This window comes from Pristiophorus japonicus, chromosome 21 (assembly GCF_044704955.1).
Source record: "Pristiophorus japonicus isolate sPriJap1 chromosome 21, sPriJap1.hap1, whole genome shotgun sequence".
Lineage (NCBI taxonomy): Eukaryota > Metazoa > Chordata > Chondrichthyes > Pristiophoridae > Pristiophorus > Pristiophorus japonicus.
In genome coordinates this window covers 772854-778853 of record NC_091997.1, presented here as the reverse complement: position 1 = coordinate 778853, position 6000 = coordinate 772854, and the positions used below count along the sequence as shown (strand labels likewise).

Sequence of the window (6000 nt, the reverse complement as noted above, 5' to 3'; positions counted from 1 at the left end):
GATATGGGGAAAAAGTGAGGGAGTGAGTCGAACTGGACTGCTCTTCGAAAGAGTCGGTGCAGACTCGATGGGCCGAAGGGCCAACTTCTTTCTCTGCTGAACTATTCTATGATTCTATGAAAAAAACCCATCATGTTGCTCCCTTCATGGCTCAGTGGGTAATGAAGCATTCAGACAGGAGGTTCCAGGTTTAATAAGGTGCGATGTGCATTTGGTCTCTGTGCCCTCTGAGCAAACAGGGACCAGCCAAGGTTCCCAGCAGTGCCCTCCTCCAGGCGCTGGGGGGCCTCAGTCCAGCCTGATCGCGAGCGCGCACGCAGCGCGGAAGACGTGCTGCGCGCGCGCTCACGGGGCGGACTCCATTTTGTCGGACGCCTGTGTGAGGGAGGGAGGGAAAATTTCCGGGTTGTTGATGAGGAAAAAGTTGGAAGCGGCGGCCGCAGGAAGCGAGGAGTTCGGAGAGAAAGCGGCGGCCCCGCGGGAGGGGGACTGCATCGGCAAGCGAGCTTCAAACAGCCTCCCTCTCCCTCCCCGCCCGGCGCCGGACTATGTGACCGAGGGAGAAAGGTAAGCAACCGGGACAGGCCGTGAAACCAGGTCCCCGGAGCCGGGGCCTAGTGCTGGCTGTGCGGCAGGGCGTGTGAACCAGGGCCTGGGGCTGGCCGTCGTCAGGCACCGCCATTCCTGAGCGGGTCACCACCCCCAAACACATTAAACCCGGGGGGCAGGGGAGGAAATATCGGCACCTGGGGACCGGGCCTGAGCTCCAAGCAGGGCCCGAGGCCCAGGGGCAGTCCCAGGCTCTGGCCCAGGGGCAGTCCCAGGCTCTGGCCCAGGGGCAGTCCCGGGCCCGAGGCCCAGGGGCAGTCCCAGGCTCTGGCCCAGGGGCAGTCCCGGGCCCGAGGCCCAGGGGCAGTCCCAGGCTCTGGCCCAGGGGCAGTCCCAGGCTCTGGCCCAGGCTCTGGCCCAGGGGCAGTCCCAGGCTCTGGCCCAGGGGCAGTCCCAGGCTCTGGCCCAGGGGCAGTCCCAGGCTCTGGCCCAGGGGCAGTCCCAGGCTCTGGCCCAGGCTCTGGCCCAGGGGCGCTCCACACAGGGGGGTCCACAATGGTGTGAGGGAGGGGATTACCTGTAGGTCCAGGTGGATAATGTGTGGCTACAACTCTATGCAACACCCCTGGAATTGGTAGGAAGGAGGAAGATTTGTCTATTTTTTTCTAAGCAAAGATTTTGCTGGCCTCTGCTGATTGCAATGTAGTTTGTGGGTGAATAAGATAGAAGGTAGAGAAGAAGCAAATCCTAAAATCTCCAGGCCTGATTTAGCAAATTTAGAACACCTATCAAGTCCCACTTGTTTTAGGGGTGAAACATGCTGTTTGCTGACCCACTTTGGTGCCCCCCCCCTTTGTTTGCAATTTGTTTGACACGTTGATTATTTTTACGTTTTCCCATTGTATTTCAGTGGGAGATGTGCAGGTTGGGGGGGTTTGCTGTAGGATCTCTCAAACTCAGCTGCATTTTGTCGAAGAAAAAACGTTTTTATCATTGATAGCAATCTTGACATTGAAAATATCGGATGGCCACCTATGCCAGTTAGGCCTTGCAATTCTAACATTACCACCCAGTTTGTTCTTCCATGGGTGGTGCACACATATCTCAAATCTGACGTGTGTATGCATGGCACTCCCAAACTGCACACACCTATGTGGTCTGAGATCTGGGAGTGAGTAGAGGACTTTCTTCCACTACCTTTTTTTTTGGAGACATTTAAAAAGGTTCTGGATGCCAACTTCAAAAGATCCTACTATTTATTTGATCTTGATTAGGATCCAATGTGTTAATGGAGTGATATTTAGTTTAAAAAGGAACCATGTTAACAGAAAATGGAAACTGGAGATATTTCTTACTGCAATGGTTATGTAGTTAGGTACATTAAACAATTCTAGAAATGGTATTGGTATAATAATTGCATGCTAAATTGGGGAAAGGAAGAATCCTGCTAAATATTTTCCAATACGTTTTAGTTGAAACCTTTTCATCCAGCAGTTAACCACCTGGAGAACTGCATACAGTTTTGGTCTCTTTATTTAAGGAGGATATACTTGCATTGGAGGTAGTTCCAAGAAGGTTCACTGGGTTGATTCCTGAGATGAAGGGGTTGTTTTATGAAGAAAGGTTGAGCAAGTTGGACCTATATTCATTGGAGTTCAGAAGAATGAGAGGTGATCTTATTGAAACGTATAAGATTCTGAGGGGGCTTGACAGGGAAGATGCAGAGAGGATGTTTCTCCTCGTGGGAGAATCTAGAACTAGGGGGCATAGTTTCAGAATAAGGGGTCGCTCATTTAAAATGGAGATGAGGAGGAATTTCTTCTCTGAGGGTTGTGAATCTTTGGAATTCTCTGCCCAGAGAGCTGTGGAGGCTGGGTCATTGAATATATTTAAGGTGGAGATGGACAGATTTTTGAACGATAGGGGAATCAAGAGTTATGGGGAGCGGGCAGGAAAGTGGAGCTGAGGCCAAGACCAGATCAGCCATGATCTTATTGAATGGTGGCGTAGGCTCGAGGGGCCAAATGGCCTACTTCTGCTCCTATTTCTTTTGTTGTGTTTTTATGCTGTACAAATGCATTTCAGGATTTGTGTATTATTGCAATTAAATCAGCTGTCTCCTAAAGAACAAAATCATAGGGAACAGATTACAGTCTGGGGTGTAATGCACCATTCCCATATCAGCAGTCTAGGTGACCAATTGATTAATGGATTACAGTACATTACAGTAATTAAATGTACCCTGATTCACAATTTTAATTGCTTATCGCCCTGAACTAATAACCAAAAACGAGAGGGATTTGCTATACAGTAATAGGAGGAAAGCAAACAGTTGAAATCTGTTTAAAGTATTGACTGAGGGCACGGAAATGAGCAATAACTGACCAGTACCAAAGGTTAAAATTGGGAAGAGTGGCTCTCCAAACCAAGATAAATTCACCCGGGTAGCATTTCTATTTACCCAATATAGAATGCACATTCCCTTCCCATAGGGCACCTGCATTTACCCAAGTCTAGAGAGTTGTGATGGAGATTGGAATTATAGAAACATAGAAAATAGGTGCAGGAGTAGGCCATTCGGCCCTTTGAGCCTGCACCACCATTCAATAAGATCATGGCTGATCATTCCTTCAGTACATCCAAAGCTTAGAGATCCCCAGGTGTGTGCAGTAGTGCTACTGTAGCTATAAAACTGTGCAGTTTACCAGTGCTTGTTCAGTGAGGACCACCGAACTTATGCGAGCATTGAGTTGCAGGTTTATCTGGAGCTGAAAGGGCAGAATCTCAGTCTACAGCGACAGGTCTACCCCTCCAAGTTCCATTAGTGAGTCAGGCTGGCTGGTCAATTGTCAGCAGTGCCCTGGAGTACTGCGGACTTGTCCAGCTCAGGTGTTCAACTGGAATCTGCTAGTGAGGATTAATTCAGTTCCAACCTTCCATCAGGTGTGTGTCATTTTGGGGCCAAAGAGATCCAGCTTTCTCTGTTTCTAGTCCTAACTCAGATGGATAGAAACTAGACAGACATGAGACAACTGTGAAGCACAGGTTTGAGCACTTGCTGGCAGACAGCAGATACCAGCAGTAAAAGAAAGACAGACTTGGATTTATATAGCGGCTTTCATGACCACCGGACGTCACAAAATGCTTTACAGCCAATGAAGTACTGTACTTTTGGAGTGTAGTCACTGTTGTAATGTAGGAAAAGGCAGCCAATTTGCACGCAAACAAGCTCCCACAAACAGTAATGTGAAAATGACCAGATAATCTGTTTTTTTGTTATGTTCATTGAGGGATAAATATTGGCCAGGACACTGGGGCTAACTCCCCTGCTCTTCGAAATAGTGACATGGGACCTTTTACATCCACTTGAGAGAGCAGGCGGGGCCTTGGTTTAACGTCACATCTGAAAGACAGTGCAGCACTCCCTCGGTATTGCACTGAAGTGTCAGCTTAGTGGGACTTGAACCCACAACCTGACTCAGAGGCAAGCGTGCTACCCACTGAGCCACAGCTGACACTGGCTCACGAGCACCTTGGTGATTAGCACAAATTGCAGGTGCACTGTTCTCTTCCTGTCCACAGCAAGGCCATACACCATAGCCTGCCTCCACCAGCTGGAGGTACAGACTTTTAGAAGCAAATTCTTGTCTCTGCAACCCAATCTTAATAGGTACTGAATCCTGGATAACTACTCATAACCAGTCTCCAGGTGATGCCTTCCAGCAGTTGTCATGCCAAGCTTGAGTTTCCTCATTATCTCACTTGCATCACACACATTTTGAATGTCTGCCTTAAGTGTGATGGAACGGCATAGGCATGACATTTTGCAATGTACCAGCTAACTTGATCTTAACATCCAAGCCCCGTGTTGCACACCAGGCTTATCCTCGACAACTACTTACTCCAAGTTGTCAAGTGAGAGACATAACTGATGTGAGCGACCGATTGCAGAACATGCTCTCTGCTACCGTTTTCCCTTTCTGCCACAGTTCCAATCAAAGCTAATCGCAGGCCATCTCTGCTCAGAACCTAAGCCTGTTTTCCGGTTGCTCACTTGATAAAGACACAAAGAACTGAAACATACAGACCAAAATACCAGGTTTGATAGTCTGTGCTTAGTCTACCCTTGGCTTGGGGGTGGGGGTGCCATTAAGAATATTACAATTGGGTTAGGGTTAGCAAATTAAGCCAGGGTCCCTGCTCCTGATATCTCTCCAGTACTCTATTAGAAAGTACTTGTATGGTAGTGGGGTGAGGATGGCCCACACAAATCACCATCTTGGCTTGCACATGAAATATGGGTACAAAGGTGAAGTACCCAGATGGCAAGTGGTGTCTGCAGGGCATGAGTTAGTGCTTTCAGGAGAGGAGGAGAGAATATAAATTCACGACCAGAAGTAAAAGAGTACATAATTCTGACTGAATCAGAGGCACTGTGTTAAATAGTGATTGAGACCTGGAGGGAATTAAATAATAAAACCTAGGGTGTAGAATCAGAAAGAGCAGGAAGTGATATCACACATCACATCAAACTCAGCGGGGAGAAGGAAGGGGAAGCGAAGGAGAATTGCACAACAACCCTACCAAACCCCAGCCTGTCGATACAGTACCGATTCACTCCGGTGTTTCCACAATGTGGGATAGTGCCAAGTCTTGATGCACACACTATTTGAATACTGAGAGCAACCTGGGAATGCACTGCTAATTCACTCCCTTGTTTATATTAGCATGTGGGCGTCCTCTATGGTGAGTTTGGCACTGCAGTACTAATACACCCACTTCACAATTACTTAATTCTGAAAATTCATGCTGATATACATACTGTATAAAAACTGACAGATTTGGGAAAGCAGTACTAATACATGCAGTATAAAAATACCATCAGTGCTAATATTCGAAGTAACGCTTGAGCCTGAAAACTACACTAATACTTCTATATGCCGAATGGAATGAAGATTGGAACATTTTGTAACATTTTTCCCCACTGTAGACACTGACTTATGCTGGAGTATGATTATAAAGGTACCTCCAGCCCTCGGGTACCTTGCCCAAGTGGCCATTCTTCACTGAACATAGACAGTGAATGTTTGCAAGCTATTGGACCATGGAGAGCATCTCAGCTGTGTCAGATCTTGTTCTTCCTCAATGTTTGTGCGTGCAGTTCCAGCATGAGTTGCTGGATAATGCTGTGTAGCTGATTTTCTTTCCCCCTCCCTAGCCCGGGGCGCTGAATGCAGTTGCCACACCTGCCAGTGCACTCCAACCGAGATCAGCCAATTCAGACTGGGAGTCACACCTGGAATTTGCCGGTCTGAACACTGCCCTTTTTTTTTTAGCAACTGCCACATCAGGGACGCATTCTGTTTGTTTGATTACCGTTTCTCTCATTGATTTGACATTCTGAAGGTGAGTAAAAACAGGCAGCAGTTTTGAGAAGGGAACATTTTGAGA

General features: G+C 47.6%; 1 protein-coding gene across 4 annotated transcripts in view; it reads left to right on the top strand.

Annotated features, from left to right (window-relative positions):
- The first annotated feature begins 356 nt into the window (after positions 1 to 356).
- The window catches only part of wipf2b (WAS/WASL interacting protein family, member 2b), a 58492-nt gene continuing 52848 nt past the window's right edge, over positions 357 to 6000 (top strand). For all 4 annotated transcript variants that reach the window (XM_070864233.1, XM_070864236.1, XM_070864235.1 and 1 more), the window contains exon 1: positions 357 to 567. The gene's annotated coding sequence lies outside the window, so the exon portion shown is untranslated. The remainder of the gene's footprint in view (positions 568 to 6000) is intronic.